General features: G+C 38.4%; 2 long non-coding RNA genes across 2 annotated transcripts; both read right to left on the bottom strand.

Moving 5' to 3' along the window:
• Positions 1–621: 621 nt before the first annotated feature.
• LOC119264235 lies at positions 622–1,501 on the bottom strand. Its single transcript, XR_005130893.1, has 2 exons — positions 1,264–1,501; positions 622–854 (listed from the first exon to the last, which is right to left on the bottom strand). It is a non-coding gene; the product is annotated as an uncharacterized LOC119264235 (long non-coding RNA).
• An 11,215-nt stretch (positions 1,502–12,716) lies between these two features.
• Positions 12,717–14,594, bottom strand: LOC108442484. Its single transcript, XR_001859042.1, has 3 exons — positions 14,264–14,594; positions 13,942–14,076; positions 12,717–12,743 (listed from the first exon to the last, which is right to left on the bottom strand). It is a non-coding gene; the product is annotated as an uncharacterized LOC108442484 (long non-coding RNA).
• Positions 14,595–17,721: the final 3,127 nt, after the last annotated feature.

Here is a 17,721-nt window from a genome sequence, read left to right as displayed (position 1 = left end):
ACATTTTTATTTCAGCTATTTAATTTACTTCCTGTGCTTATTCCCACTTCAAATTTACACACATAATGTCTTTTTACTTTGTACTTTGAATAAAATGTATGTGGTCATAAACACGGATAGCAAACTTGATAGGGAAAAAAGTATTTAGACAATGCATTAAAATATACATATATGTAAAGGGTAAAAATAAAAATTAAAGTTACATATGGATGGTGCAAAAAATAGAAACACATTTTCTAGTGCAAGTTGTGTCATGTTGTGATTATAAAAGATGTAACTGTTGGTTGGGAATTTTTCACGCAACAGGTAGCAGTCATGGTGAAGGTGAAGAAGCTTTCTAAAGTTCTCAGGAAGAACATTATTAACAACACTTTAACAGAAAAGGCTACAGAGCCACAGCAAAGGCCTTAAACATCCCTGTCAGTACGACTGGTATGAAATATGCATGTGGAAAATTCAGGGATCCACAACTATCATTCCCTGGAAATGTGTACTATTAAAGATTTTAGAAAGAGAGAAGCCAACAGTGACTTGGAAAGAGTTAAAAGATGAGCTAAAAGCAGCAAGACCAACAGTTACACAACAGAAAACTGTAGCATGCCAACCAGATTCAGACGCTCGTAGATGTAAAACACAAAAGAGGCTTTACTGAAAGATTCACAGTCCAGAATTGTTGTCACAAAACAGGCGGGGGTCAAATCCGAAAGGCATAGAAAATACAGATATACCTAACACAGTGCATAAGCCCAAAAAGGGAGAGGCAAAGGCGTAGTCGAGGATGCAGGCAAAAAGGTCAAAAAACAGGAGTCAGAAGAAACAGCAAACAATCCAGAGGGCACAGCAAAAAGGCAGAGCTGAAAAAAACGAAAGGCAAAGGTCACACACAAAATACTAAATAATACTTTGCAACTATCCTGTGCTACAGCCCAGGCTTATAAACTAAACTACATATGTCATATGACCAGTAACACAGGTGGCAAACATTAGTACTCCAGAGATCTAGAGCACTGATAGGAGTGTAAAGCAGCTTGTAGAGAGGACAATTCCCACTCTAAGTCTTCCGCTAGAGGGCGCTCCAGAGTGAGTCCAAAATGAATAGGTTGATATGGAGCATTTGAGCAAAATCACAGGTTATAAATGTTTAACATTTTAATGTAAAAGAATGCAACTATTTCCTGAATAAAGAACATCATAAAACAGTTTACCACTGCTGTAATATTTTAAGAGCTTTTAAACTCAAACTATAGGACTTTAAAACAGCACCTTATGTATGTCCAGCCAATCAGCTGCTCTGCTCGCCAATCATCACGCTCTAGCAGTAATGCCCACCTTCTGCTGCCCGAAACCCGTTAGGTGATCTCCCAGAGGATTCTGAGAGATTGAGTCTGTGTGAGTGTCTGAGCTTGCGGGAAGTTCGGAAGTCATGTGATCTCCCAGGAGGAACTCGGTGGATACGTGACAAAAAATAAATAAACTGTTACTCTCCTGTCCTACAGCCCATGCAAACCTGGTAATAAAAGCACAAAGATGCATGTCTAAAATTTGAGCACAAGCATTTACACAAATGAGGAGTCTTTTGGAATAATGTATTCTGTTAAGATGAAGCAAAAACTGAAATCTTTGGCAATTTTTCAACTTCTCATATTTGGAGAAAGTAGGGTTCCCTGTTTGATTCTAAGAACACCAGAGCCACAGTGAAGTGTGGAGGTGGGAGTATCATGATATGCTTCTCTGAAAACTATACTGGCGCATAACACAATGTAGGGGGAGATATTAGAGCGGAATTTAATCTCCTCTGCCATGAAAGGGGAGAAGATGGAGGTTTCAGCAAGACAGTGACGCCAGACATTCAGCCAAAATAACTTAAGACTGATTTGTTAAGAAGGTGAAGGTGCTTGCAAGGTCTAGCCAATCTCCTGACTGGAAACCTGTTGAAAATTTGTGAAGGATTTTGACGTTCTTACCATGGACGTCATGCCAATAATGGCTTTGCAACAAAGAACTAATGTTATTAATGTTGATTTTGCTTTTTAAACACATCTTTTGTTCATGCTTATGAATATTTTTGTTGATATCTATGTGCACAAAGTCAAAAGACGTGTGTAATTTTGAAATGGATAAATGCACTTTGACGTACATGAAATAGTAAAAACAAAAGTGCCTAAATACTTGTTTCCCCCATTATATAAGGTAAAGGAGCAACACCATGGCTCTGTCACTTTGGGAGTATACTATGATATTGTTTTGACAGAAATCAGACTTATAAAAGTTAGCATATTTCACACGTGTACTTACACCATACAATACTGTGACTCTATCACAAGAGTCGTAGTAGATGCTGCAGATGACGCAGTGTCTAGGAGTTCACCTCAAAGTCCACATACATCAGCAGCAGCATACATTGATGTATTAACTCAGGAAAACAGTGAGGCATCAGTTATCAATAATGCAGAAATGCGCAAATCACATAGCGTTAATGGATTACTGTACATTACAAGATAAACACAGCCCTAACATTAGCCATGACTCATAAACTCCTAATGGCAGCATTACGAGTCTGCAGTGTCAGTGACATTAAAGTGATAGCAGATACACTGCTTCAGTGTAGCGCTCTGAAGAGTTTTCCTTAATTACAGCCTCGTTAGTTAATTGACTACCCAAAGCCTTTTCTGTTCGAATTGACACCATGCACTGTACATCTACGGGCTCAACCGGCGCTGTCTATACCGAGATAATTAATGTCATTGTCCTCGTCTTGTTTGTTTGTTTGGGCCGTTTGACGGTAATTGTCTCTGTGATGATGTAGCGACCGTGTTGTGGTGCTCCGAGGCCGCAGTCACAGCTCTAAAGCCGGAACACGCTCGCCTTGCTAGAATCCCCACTCCGGATTGCTGCATTGGCATGACAGGCTGAGCTACTGCCAAAGCAATAATGAGAACTGTCAGAGCCATACAAATGAACAGGTGACAAAGAGAGAGACGTGAATATGAACTATAGCTCCTGAATATGAGTCAAAAAAACACTCTCACTCTGGCATAAGCACTCACACACACACACACACACACGCACATACCGGCTTTAACTAATGTACACAGACCTACATGCACATGCACACACATATACACATAGCACATCATACGTACTCACACAAATGCATAGATGCTTATATACTATATACTTCCATATATAGTGTTATACCAAGTATGGAAAGGTCAATACTCTTTCAATATGGTAAATAATTCAATATGCTAACTTTTTCAATACTATCAGTTCTTGGAAAACCTAATTCTGCATATTTCTAGTCAATTAGATGACAGTCATGCAAGTCTTTTCAGGAGACATATCGCTATCTAGATATGTCATCATTTCAGATCTTTGTAAATTTGCCCATAGTCAATCAAGACTTTTTTTATTATTTTTCTGCACGTATGGATGTTTATGGTTGTTATACTGGAGTGTCTGTGAGCTGAAAGTGCAAGGTGGCTCATTCTGTGAATTAATAATATGAAAAAAAATATGAACAGCATAATGAGGCCATTTATTTGTGTATTTATTTATTTATTTACATTGATTTTCTCTCCGCTTGGACCCATGCTGAGTGCTAAAACTGTGATAGCAAGCAAGTCAGGCTTTGGAATGTTTTCCTTAGGGCCAAGACAAGTACTTTTGATTTTCATTTCCAAAACATGTGCAAAATGTGATGCTTATGGAGAATAAACACGGAGATATAATATCGGGATAAGGAGTGGATGTTTGTCGCAGTTTGATGCAACCAGTATTTTTAGAGAAGGTGAGTCCTGATGATTGTCATGCTATATGTGTATCATGTCTGTAAAGCCCCATGACACAAACTCTATTAATCAGGAATCTAATGTTAATTAAATGGGAAGGGGTTAAGTGTGAACACAAGCCAGAGTCAAAAATCCCGGTAAAGCTGACAGGGCATGAGACCTGGTACAATAACAGAGAAGTTTCCAGGAGAGCAGAAGAAACAATGTCGGGGAATACACAAAGACGTCTAGAACGCAGACAGCAAAGCTGAATGTTTCTGTGATACTTTTATCGTTTTACTGTTACTGTTACATTTATTCGCTTAGTTTTGTGAGTGAAAACATCACAGCAGTGTATTTTGTACAGGATTGTTGAGAGAAGAGCCACAAGTCTACCCAAAAGTGAAGCAACATGGCCAGCAAAGCAGAATGTTACTGTTTTTACAATTGAGTTTTCAGCTTTTACAAGAGACAAAGGTCACAGGAGTGTATACATGTGCATGATTCTAAAATGAAGTACAACCCCAATTCCAATGAAGTTGGGACGTTGTGTAAAACATAAATAAAAACAGAATACGATGATTTGCAAATCCTTTTCAACCTATATTCAATTGAATACACTACAAAGACAATATATTTAATGTTCAAACAGATAAACTTTATTGTTTTTTACAAATATTCACTCATTTTGAATTTGATGCCTGCAACACGTTCCAAAGAAGTTGGGACAGGGGCGTGTTTACCACTGTGTTACATCACCTTTCCTTTCAACACACTCAATTAGCGTTTGGAAACTGAGGACACTAATTGTTGAAGCTTTGTAGGTGGAATTCAGTTGTTCAACAGTCTCCGTTGTCATATTTTGTGCTTCATAATGCACCACACAGTTTCAATGGGAGACAGGTCTGGACTGCAGGCAGGTCAGTCTAGTACCCGCACTCTTTTACTACGAAGCCACGCTGTTGTAATACATGCAGAATGTGGCTTGGCATTGTCTTGGTGAAATAAGCAGGACGTCCCTGAAAAAGACGTTGCTTAGATGGCAGCAATGTTGCTCCAAAACCTGTATGTACCTTTCAGCATTAATGTTGCCTTCACAGATGTGCAGGTTACCCAGGCCATGGGCACTAACACACCCCCAAACCATCAGAGATGCTGGCTTTTGAACTTTGCGCTGATAACAATCTGGACAGTCCTTTTCCTCTTCGGCCCGGAGGACATGACATCCATGATTTCCAAAAACAATTTGAAATGTGGACTCGTCAGACCACAGGACACTTTTCCACTTTGCGTCAGTCCATCTCAGATGAGCTCGGGCCCAGAGAAGCCGGCAGTGTTTCTGGGTGTTGTTGATATGTGGCTTTCGCTTTGCATGGCAGAGTTTTAACTTGTAGATGGAGCGACGAACTGTGTTCACTGACAGTGGTTTTCTGAAGTGTTCCTGAGCCCATGTGGGAATATCCGTTACAGAATGATGACGGTTTTTAATGCAGTGCCGCCTGAGGGATCGAAGGTCACGGGCATTCAATGTTGTTTTTCTGCCTTGCCGCTTACTTGCAGAGATTTCTCCAGATTCTCTGAATCTTTTGATGATATTATGGACTGTAAATGATGAAATCCCTAAATTCCTTGCAATTGCGTGTTGAGAAACATTCTTAAACTGTTGGACTATTTGCTCACGCAGTTGTTCACAAAGTAGTGACCCTCACCCGTCCTTGCTTGTGAACGACTGAGCCTTTCAGGGATGCTCCCTTTATACCCAATCATGACACTCACCTGTTTCCAATTAACCTGTTCACTTGTGGAATGTTCCAAACAGGTGTTTTTGAGCATTCCTCAACTTTTCCAGTCTTTTGTTGCCCCTGTCCCAACTTCTTTGGAACGTGTTGCAGGCATCAAATTCAAAATCAGTGAATATTTGTAAAAAACAATAAAGTTTATCTGTTTGAACATTAAATATCTTGTCTTTGTAGTGTATTCAAATGAATATAGGTTGAAAAGGATTTGCAAATCATCATATTCTGTTTTTATTTATGTTTTAAACAATGTCCCAACTTCATTGGAATTGGGGTTGTAGCTGTTGGCTCTTTATTGAAAGGATTTGTATCATGAACCTAATTTTGCATATTTTTGGTCTATTATAATAACAAAATATGATGACAGCCATGCAAGCCACATGTTTCTTTTCAGGAGACACTTAGCTATCTAGATATGCCATCACTTCAGATCTTCATATATTTGCCCACAGTCAATCAAAAATTCATTAATAAAAGTTTTTTTCATTATTATTTTTTAACTTAGCTTTGTGAGTGAAAATATTATGTTTGTATATTTTGTACAGGATTGTGGAGAGAAGAGGCAAAAGTCTACACAAAAGTGAAGCAGCATGGCCAGCAAAGCAGAAAGTTTTTTACAGTCAGGTTTTTCAGCATTTACACGAGACAAAAGTCACAGAAGTGTATACATGTGCATGATTCAAAAATAGTAGCTGTTGGAAAACCTAATTTTGCATATTTTTGGTCTATTTTATCTATACTTTATTATTTATGCTGGGAACAACCACCTCCTTTTTACCAGAATTTTCATGGCATGCATGAAGTTGTGCATCCTGGTAAAATATTGTTTCAAGGCTGCATTTGTGATCACCAGTAAAAGTATCCCAGTATTGTCCCAGGTTTTGAGTGTAAAAGGGGCTTTGGGTTTTAAAGCCTAATTTGGTCATATAGAAATGAATCACATAAACCCACGCAGGCATGATGAGTAGACCTCAGGGGAAACAAATAAAATACAAATGATACAGTTTCAAATACAGATCAGTCATTTTCCTCCAGCAAATTAAAGGCCTACACAGAGGTGAATATACTGCTGTGTATTTTACTCCATTTCACCATTTTTACAGGACCTAGACAGCCCTTTAGCTCACAGTCACAATCAGGGCTATAAACAAAGAGTAAGTTTAGACACAGGCTGTGGCCCTAATGTTTACATGAAATATAGCTTTACTTTGTTTCAGGAATACAGCTTTGAAGGGAAACAGTCTGTTTACGGGACAAAGAGAGGACACAAAATTGCTCATGTGGAAATGAATTATGTCTTTGTTACATAATAATAATAATAATAATAATAATAATAACAACAACAACAACAACAACTTTCATATCGGTGTTAGCTCAAATTGATTTACCAACAGGTGAAAAAGCTTAACAGTAAAAAAAAGAAATCATGAGAATTTGTTTATGAAATACAAATAGAGAAAAAAAACAAGATAATTACCAAAGAAACTTAGAACTGTAATTAAATGAAAGTTAAAGATAAACGTTTTCATATGTGAATAAACAGACAGACATTCTGTGATGTAAGCAGGTGCTTTAAGGCAATTTAGAGTTTTAAAATTTCGCAAGAGAATTTTAAAATGTATCTTTAAAGATACAGTGGCCAGGTCTCAAACGTGGGTGATGTCACATAAATAAACCAACAGAAATGTCATAAATCATAAAATAAGCAAATGAAAAGTGGGACATGGGCCATTTAAATTGGCTAACACACTTTCTTGCCATAGTATCACTTTCGTATTGAGACTACTCCTGAAATCAAAAAATCTGGACAGCCCTACTTGCATACAGAACGAAAACATACTAACACACACAATCACACACATATATTTACTGGGCACACACGCACACACACACACACACACACACACACACAAACAAACACACACATATACACACACACATATACACACACACATATACACACACATACACACACTCAATCTGGGAGAGCTAGAGCGACAGATGTGGCCACAGAATGGTGACATATGGTTGGCACACTACTGCAGGCATAAACACACATAGACACAGCATATCACACTCTCTCCATCTCTGCCCAAATGATCGAAACACTCCTGGAACTCGTCTACTAATTGCATCCTCACCGTACATGCGCACTCTTCACTCTTCTCCTCCTCACTCACTCTCTCAGCTCAGGTGGAATTGTTTTCCAGGCTGTTGTGTTTTTCCCGTCGCACTGTAGCAGTGAACTAGAGTGCGGAAATGGAAGGGGGAGCATGATTCAAATACAAGTCAGTCATTTTCCTCCAGCAAATCAAATAACCACACAGGCGTGACGAGCTGGAATTTACCGCTCTAGCTGAGGCCTTTTTTGACTCCATTTCTCCATTTTTGACTCTCCAGTAAATTTAAACCGGTCTCTAGATGGTCCTTGGAGCTCGACACCGTTACAATCAGGACTATAAAACGGGATTAAATTTATGGGCCGCAGCCTAATGTTTAAATCAGATTTCATCACCTGAGTAAAGGAAAAACCAACTAAATACTCTTTAGTTTTCATCTTAGCCTGAATGCAATCAATGAGCCAATACAGCATTGTTGATTATTGCCAGGATTTCAGATTTAAATGTTACCACTTCAGAATTCTTCGCAATGGCAGTAATAGGAACAAGGGCTACAATGTCTACATTGCAAATATAGTCATTTTATATACTATCCAAATGACCAGTGAGCCTATATGGAGTTTTTAGTATGTGATGTTAAAATAGTGATAAATAATATATTATAAAATAGATTTTTTGCCTTGCAACATCCTGCATGGACCTCTCCACCATGAAGAGATTTAATATGTTTTAGGCCAAAAATCTCAGAACAATCACAAAACAATGTCCCATGAGGCACCAGGCAGCGTATTCATAACCATAATGATAGGTAACCATAGGTAAGTTTCTCTAGAATGGCACATTACATCTTAGTAATTTAAGTATGCAGAAATACTGAGAAATAAGTTTCCCTTTAACACTGTATTTTCACATAAAATACAGTATTAATCATTTTATTGTGAAATGAACTCAATCTTTTCCTCAAATTACTGTTAGGTTAGTATTATATGCTGTGCACTGCATTATGGTATATTATATTCTGACAAAAAGCTTTTAAGTGTTTTTATTCTGATGATTCATGTTTGGATGCTTTAAAAACTTTCTTTACACTGAATGTTTTTTTTCTTTTTTCAATGCTGAAAGGTGTTGATAAAAAATGTGCTGTTCATTGATTTTGCCAGATGTGAGTTTTCATTTTTTATGCTAATTATAGGAGAAGTTAAACTGCCTATGAAATATATATTTGCATTTAAAAATTAACTTGTGATATTCTGTGTAAAACATGATGAATAAATATAGTCATTGTTACTGTTTTTCATTTTAGTTGATCTTTTTCTAAATTTAGATTCACAAAAAATATATACTCAAACATATTTAAAATATTTTACCTTAATAGGTTGCATTACTTTTATTGTGGTTATGTAAAAATACAGGAGATGTACTGTATTTTAATTTCAGTTTATTACTACAAGTGTACAGCAAAGCACATTAATGCTATTCAGGTGACTGTAACGTCACAGTATCCAGTTGTAATTTTTTGTAATTTACTGTTAATATGGTACAGCTAATTACAGTGAAAACTAGTCATTTACTGTAATTTTACAGTCACTTTTTACAGTGAATGTGTGGTGAGTGAATTTTGCTTCTCTAGGGTTGCACTGGAGCTACAAGGCTAATGTATCAAACAAAGAATGGAAGATTGTACTCGCCAGTTAACACGCTGTATAGCTAAAACAGTAGCAGAGGCTTTCTTAAAGCCTGAATTTTGTTTGTACTTTTGCCCATTTTTATAAATTACTGTCATACAGTGTGTACTGGAGTTTCTGCTTGAAAATTTTGGAGCTGGTCACAGTGTCTTGGAAAGTTGCCAGATAAATGGGTAAAATTTCAGCCAAATTTATGTTCATATTAGGTCTGCCAAATGATTGCATTTGCAATTATTTGCATAGTTTTATGCAGAAAATCGCAATTAATCGCATTTCTCATACTTGCTCAAATTTTACCCTAAAAAAACAGATTGTTTCCTCCAAAAAGCCGTGTGTTTCATTATAGTTGTATGTTGTATGTATGTTGTATTATGTATGTTGTATGTATGTTGTATTATGAGCTGAATGTGTGCTACTCTAATTGCCAGTTGTTGGTCTTCTTTGATAATAGTAACCAGCAGAATGTTTTTCTGCAGATCACCTGCCGGACTGAGATGTAGTAGAGGTGCTGTTTTTCACCACTTTGTTTTACCCATCCACAATGTTTATTGTGTACCATTCCCTTTCATTTGCTCATTTTCCACCCTTCCATTTTTCCATAATCCAGTGGAATCTACCTGTTGCTTCCTGAATTACTTTACTGTATCATCAGTATTGCTAGTTCACAGTAAATTTTCTCATGCTTGTTGCAGTATGTTATGAGTAGGTAATGCAACAACAACTTAATATTGAACTAGCTTCTTGGTTGATTGCTGATACAGCTAACTAAGCAGCCGGGATGTCTGCAGTTACTTGAGTACTCAGTTAACTGTCCAAGATGCCAGTACTAAAATCACTATTGAAGTATTTATTAGATTTCATTACAGAAACACTGAGAAAATCTATCATTCAGTTTGCTTGTAATTGTGAGTAAGAATGTTATTTAATACTTTTCTACTCTGCATTGCCAGTGCCCTAACATTGGCACGTTGCCATGGACACACTGGTTAGGACAATGGTTCTGAAAGAGGTCCTCAGGGACTCCCAGGCAGACATTTTTGCTCCTACCTAACTCACATAGGGATAAAGCAAAATTCACAGACTGTCTGATCCCTGAGGACCAGTTTCATAATCAATGGTTAGTGTACTGTTATAGTGACTAAGAAGATATAGCCAGAGGAATATATTCCTCAGACAAACTACTATGCTGGCACATCATTCACTGAAGATGAAAAACGTGCCTGTCGAGGACAACGAGCATATGTTCTCACATTTATATTCTATATTTTTATTATATATCTCAAGAAGTTGCTCTGGGTAGCATGGCATCTCATGCAGTGCTAAGTGCTATATATAGTGGACAATGAGTCTATGGGCAAACCACAGCTGCTCTGAGGTCAGCTGAGAACATGTCAGTGCTGACTGGATAGTCTAGGGATGGAAAGTTTTCTGCATAGGGGCTACTGCATTATCAGGACAGTGGTGTTTTCACATTAAATCTCATGACTCTAGGGAAAAAATCTTCAGAAATGACCAGGTCTGAACCTCTGTATCCTCCTGCCCAGTTATAGCCATGTGCATATGGATGGGACGACGAAGTTCTTGATCTTGATTTTTGACTTTATCAACGCTATCCAGAAGAAATCCAGCTTCACTGAGAAATCCTGCTTGTAATGCTTTTAGAGTGCTGTTTACCGTGCTTCTAGTTTTCCCTGTCTGATTTCGTCAGCCCCGCTGGTCTTGTACTAAATGCTCCCTGCACTTATATCCACCTTGTCAGCCTTATCATTAAAACCATATGCCAACATTGCAGTGTCTGTATGAGTGTGGTCAAAAATCCAATTGGTTGGAGGAGTCAGACATGTGGAGGGAAAAAGAACTGATTTTACCATCTGTGCATAATCACAGTATTGGCATCCACAGCACCAAACTGCATGCGCCTGAGGCGAAGCTTCTGGTTTCCATTGTAACATTTGATCGATTGCCGCTTGCGCTGAATATCTCAGCATGGCACATTCATCACTGCCAGTGCTCCACTGTAGGCTCTGGAGATCGGCACCTGCAATGATTTGGTAATCTACAGTGCACACACATGTGCTACAACCAGAGAGTAGTCACCCCATACCTGGGTGCAGCAGTGGCCCTGCATGCTCTCAGGACAACAGGCCAGAGGGAAAACTAACCTGGGCTGTGTCTCAAATCAAGCATTTGTATGCAAGTACTGGGAAACGCAAAGGGATGTAGTGTACGGTTATGGTACCGTAATACCAGCAAGCTTTTTGGGTACCCAGACTATCTGGGTTTATCTGACCAGCTTAACACTGCCCCACTGATTCAAATGGCTGGCAAAGTTAGATACAAGAGGTAAAGTCAATGTTCTGTGTTCTCTGATACCAACCAAGCTGTACAAATAGAGAGCCAAGCATGGTGGTGAAAACAAAAACAACAAACAAACAAACAAACAAAAAAAAAACGATACTTCAATTTATGTAGCAAAATTTGCATGAATGAATGAACCTTTTTTTTTTTGAGTCTTCAATCCATTCCAGGGCATGTTCACACAAATATTTTACCAGTTGCCAAACTTTTACCAGTTGTCATTATGATATGGTCACAACCTTCTAACTTGACATGTTGACAAAGGACATTTATACACACTGATAATACCCAGATGATTAACTAGAACAATGTTTTCGAACCCAGTACTCAGACGATCCACATAATCGCTCCAACCTAACTCACAAACCATAGGGATGAAGGGAAAATGTGCTCAGTCTGGGCGTCCCTGAGGAGTGGGTTAGGAAACACTGATGTATAGTGTAAGAATATAGATTGTAAAATCTACAATTTCCAGGCATTTTCAGCATCAAGGAAACAACCTAAAAACAGAAAACATATACAAATACAATAAAGCCGCCAACACTAAGTGTAATAATGAATTTTTCAGTATTCAGGGTGTCCTCCATTTGACATGATTACACTTATTCTTTACACATATTCTTTTCAGAGAACTTCCTCTCAACTTTTCAAAGAAATCTACACAGATATTTTTACACACCTCCAAAGATCAGTCTTAGAAGTTGGTTGTATTTTCTGCTTCTCGTGATCCAAATAATCCCAAACACACTCAGTGATGTTAAGGTCTGGATTTTATTTTAGTTTATTGTCCTGAGAACACCACCAACGTCTTTGTTTGGTTTGCAAATGTCCTTTTGTCGGTAAAGGCTTATTGACAGCTACACATGCTTTCAGACCCATAGCGCTGTGTTTTCTTCTCACAGTGAAAGGATGGACAGAAACACCAGCAGATTTTTTTTCAGATTTGAAGCAGGACTGGAGCTTCATTTTCTCCCCTCTCTCAAAGATGAAAGACTGTACTTGTGGCTGTTTTGTCTGGAAATTAAATAAATGAAGGATGGGCTCAGAGCTTTGCCAAGCACTGTTCATAGATTATAGTGTAAGAATATAGATAGTGAAGGACATAGTGTAAAGTGTAATAATAAAGACAGTGGAGAATATAGGGTAAAGTGTAAGAATGTAGTGAATAGTGCTCAAATTGAGACAGAGGAATGGTCTCTGGGAAGATGTTTGTTTATGTGTGCTGGTGTTGGTTTGGCTGACTGTGTTGCCACTGGGTGTATTGATGAGGACTCTGCTGTCATATGATCATATTCTGAACAGGTTTGATAAATGAAGCCATCTGTGCTGTACTAGCTGGAGTTTGTGTGTGTGTGTGTGTGTGTGTGTGGTTCTGTTAACGCCACCATTGTTTGCTTGATATGGTGAGAATGACGCTGGATCACACACGCAGGTTTGTGGACTCCCTCACGTACACATACTGTCACACAGCTTAAGAAATGAACATACTTCCAAACACATTCATACATACACACATTCATGCTCATAATGCTCTTAATACACATGGATTATATAGAAATTGTTATAGAAACAATATATGTTGCCTATTATTACTACATGCAGGTATTTATATAATACAATATTACAACAGACAACATATTATACGTGTCACTGTAATAATATATATTTCATATGTTGTTGCTGTTGAAACAAAACCTTACATCTGCAATAGTTTTGTAGAAGAAAAAAAAACATTGTAAGCTTACAATGGAAGTGAATGTAAAAAGATCTCATTTCTATTCAATATTAAATATTCAAATCATATAAAGAGAAATTTGTGTTTTCAAATTGTATAAATTTTATCATTTTATCCTATTAGCGATGATAAGCATAAGCATATGTAATGACAATATATCCTATATGTATTATATGTATGTTAGTACCTGTGTGTAATAATATGTCCCACATGTACAATTACATGTGTAGGAAATACCCATATATAATTAATATAAATGTGTCCCTTATGTATTTGATATATATATATATATATATATATATATATATATATATATATATATATGTATTCATACCTTAACATAAATAAATGCAAGTATCTCTATATATAGTAATAATATTTCCCCTACTGAGCCACAGTAGCAGTGTGCATGGGTGTGTGTGTGTGTGTGCATGGGTGTGTGTGTGTGTGTGTGTGTGTGTGTGTGTGTGTGTTTACCTCACTGTAGATGGTATTAAGTTTTTTAGCATTAGTTCTTTAATGCTCTGGCTGCATGTGGCCAAGCACGAATGAGGTGCAGTAATTTATGTTTGCCGGCATCAGCAAATACACTCCTCTGGAGATGGAGGGATGCTATGACAGAATGATAGAGCACAGATGAAAAGAGACCAAGTAAGTGTGTGTGTGTGTAGGTGTGTGTGTGTGTGTGTGTGTGTGTGTGTGTGTGTGTGTGTGTGTGTGTGTGTGTGTGTGTGTGTGTCTGACGGAGAGTGAGTGAGAGAGTATTAACATAGCCTTGACAGCATGTTTCTGCATTTACCGTAATATTTTTCCTCCTCCGCTTTACACGTTGTAGCATGAAAAATAACGTTTTCATGGTAAAAGCGTTTCCAGTCTGGTCCATCTAGCAGATTGGGATGCATTATCTCACCTGCAGCTCCGTGTGTGGAAAGCTGAGTGGAGGGAGTCACGGAGAAACAAGTTTGGCTGAAAAATCTGCAGAGTTTGAAAGACTGTGGAGTTGCAGAGCCTGGAGAGAGAGAGAGCTGTGGGGGGGGCAGAGACAAACAGAGAGAGAGAGACAGAGAAAAGGAGGGAGAGAGCATGAGGGAGATTAAAAAGAGAGCAACGTGGAAAGATGGAGCAAGAGAAAAGGAGAAATGGAAGGAAAATGGAGGGGAGAGAGAAAGAACAGAAAGGGAAGAGAGACAGAGGCAGAGACAGAGAGGGAATGAAAGAGGAAGGGGGAAGAGAGAAACAAAAAAGAAAGGGAGAGAAGGAGGGGAGAGAGCAGGGCAGAGACAAACAGACAGACAAAGAGAGAAAAGGAGAGAGAGGAAAATTCAAAAAGAGAGGGCGACATGAAAAGAGGGAGAGAGAGAGAAAGAAATTGAAGAGACAGAAGGTAGAGAAAGAGGAGAGGGAGATAGAGAAAGAGCTAGACACAAATGAGGGGGATAGAAAGACGGGGATAGAGAGAGATAAGGAGACAAAAAGATGGCAGAGTGAAAGAGAAGGACAAAGAGAAAGAAAAGGAAGACAGAGCAGAGAACATATGGGGCAGCCCTTTAAAGGAGCTAAAAAGGAAGACAAGAGCAAACGAGGGGAAATTGGGTGAAAGATTAGAGGAGAGGAGCATGAAATGAAAGTATTGAATGGGGGAGATAGGAGTGGATAATCGAAGAAAGTAATAAAGTGGAAAAAGGAGGGAGGGAGAATTAGAGGAGGAAAAGGTAGAGAGGAGGAATACAAATAGAAGGGGAAGAGAGGGTGGAAACAGAGGCGGGATGAAATCTCTGTCAGAGATTCAGAGTAAGAGAGAGAGAGAGAGAGAGAGAGAGAGAGAGAGAGAGAGAGAGAGAGAGAGAGAGAGAGAGAGAGAGAAAAAGAGGGAGGGGTTGATAAGACAGAGATGATCAGAAGGATGAAGTGTAAAAGGAAAGAGAAAAAATTATAGATGGGAACGGAGTCCAGGAGAAGAAATAGATGAAAAAACACAGGTGTGATTGAGAGAGAGAAAGAGAGTGATGAGGAACATAGAGTGAGGGATGAAGGGGTGAGGAGGAGGAAAAAATGGTGGAAGAGAGAGTGAATAATGAAGATATGAAGAAGGGGATTTGAAACGGCGAGAGAGAGAGAGAGAGAGAGAGAGAGAGAGAGAGAGAGAGAGAGAGAGAGAGAGAGAGAGAGAGAGAGAGAGAGAGAGAGAGAGAGAGAGAGAGAGAGAGAGAGAGAGAGAGAGAGAGAGAGCGCGAGAGCATGTATGTTGCCTATACATAGTATGATAACAGGCAGGAGACAAGTAAGGAAAAAGAAGAGAGAGGGAAAAGGAGGGGCGCATTCAGAATGAAGGAAGGAGAGAAAGAGGAAAAAAGAGAAAGAGAGAGAGGGAGAGAAGAAAGCCCTCAGCGATGAGACCATTACATTGTGGATAATAAAGAGGTTCCACTCTGTCATGCTGAGCAGTGGACCTCCGTCAGACTGACCCCAAAGTGTCAACAAGTTAATAGCCTGAGTATCAGCCGTATTATGACATGTCACCCCGTGCACACACTGACACACTCATCATTTACACACACACACACAGCGAGTAAAGGGAATAACTATACAAACATGCAGACCCACACTTACTCAATCTGTCTCTGTCTCAGCAGCAGACCAACACACACAAAACACTCTTTATTTAGTCACTGTCAGGGTCTCAAATCTGCATTTTTTTAATTATTCAATTTAATATATTTATTGATTTGATAACAACAGATACCCTTTACATACATTTCATATATAGAAATTATCTAAAGTAATTTGGGAAATATCTTTCTACTAGTGCTGGGAATATTAACATGATGATAACGTCACTCCAGGACTTCTGGAACTGCTAAATACATCACATACAATACATCGAGGTCACTGTGAAACTGCTACATACAAGCTATATCTGTTACAATCTTCAAATAAAACTTAGGATGCCTTTTACAAGCTGCAATTTACCATGTTTAATCTAAAACAGACTATGTTTACATGCACTTAAAAATACAATAACTGCACAAAAATGGATTTCTTCTTTAAAACCAGCCAACAGAAGAGGTGACGTAAACGTAATGTAACTTCATGGCTTCAATACTTTTTAAAAACATTGTGCCAGTTTACCTAAAACTATGAACATACATCATCTAGAAGATGAAAATGTTTAAGTCTTTCATTTTGTCAAGCACGTAGTTGGTTTCATAGTTGCTCCAAAAGTGTTTTGCTGCCACAGCAATGCTGGTCACTTATTTCCGGTCTGTTTCCACACATGTGAAGACTGAGAACTCTGAGTAAGAGTATACACACACTGAGAACTCTGACAGAAATCGAGTAAGAGTATACACACACTGAGAACTCTGATAGAAATCTGAGTAAGAGTATACACACACTGAGAACTCTGATAGAAATCGAGTAAGAGTATACACGCACTGAGAACTCTGACAGAAATCTGAGTAAGAGTATACACACACTGAGAACTCTGATAGAAATCGAGTAAGAGTATACACACACTGAGAACTCTGACAGAAATCGAGTAAGAGTATACACACACTGAGAACTCTGATAGAAATCTGAGTAAGAGTATACACACACTGAGAACTCTGATAGAAATCGAGTAAGAGTATACACGCACTGAGAACTCTGATAGAAATCTGAGTAAGAGTATACACACACTGAGAACTCTGATAGAAATCGAGTAAGAGTATACACGCACTGAGAACTCTGACAGAAATCTGAGTAAGAGTATACACACACTGAGAACTCTGATAGAAATCTGAGTAAGAGTATACACACACTGAGAACTCTGATAGAAATCTGAGTAAGAGTATACACACACTGAGAACTCTGATAGAAATCTGAGTAAGAGTATACACACACTGAGAACTCTGATAGAAATCGAGTAAGAGTATACACACACTGAGAACTCTGATAGAAATCTGAGTAAGAGTATACACGCACTGAGAACTCTGATAGAAATCTGAGTAAGAGTATACACGCACTGAGAACTCTGATAGAAATCTGAGTAAGAGTATACACACACACACTGAGAACTCTGACAGAAATCTGAGTAAGAGTATACACACACTGAGAACTCTGATAGAAATCTGAGTAAGAGTATACACGCACTGAGAACTCTGATAGAAATCGAGTAAGAGTATACACACACTGAGAACTCTGATAGAAATCTGAGTAAGAGTATACACGCACTGAGAACTCTGATAGAAATCTGAGTAAGAGTATACACGCACTGAG

Source organism: Pygocentrus nattereri, chromosome 11 (assembly GCF_015220715.1).
Source record: "Pygocentrus nattereri isolate fPygNat1 chromosome 11, fPygNat1.pri, whole genome shotgun sequence".
Taxonomy (NCBI): domain Eukaryota; kingdom Metazoa; phylum Chordata; class Actinopteri; order Characiformes; family Serrasalmidae; genus Pygocentrus; species Pygocentrus nattereri.
Note: the sequence above shows the minus strand (reverse complement) of the source record. Positions and strands in the feature narration are given on the sequence as shown.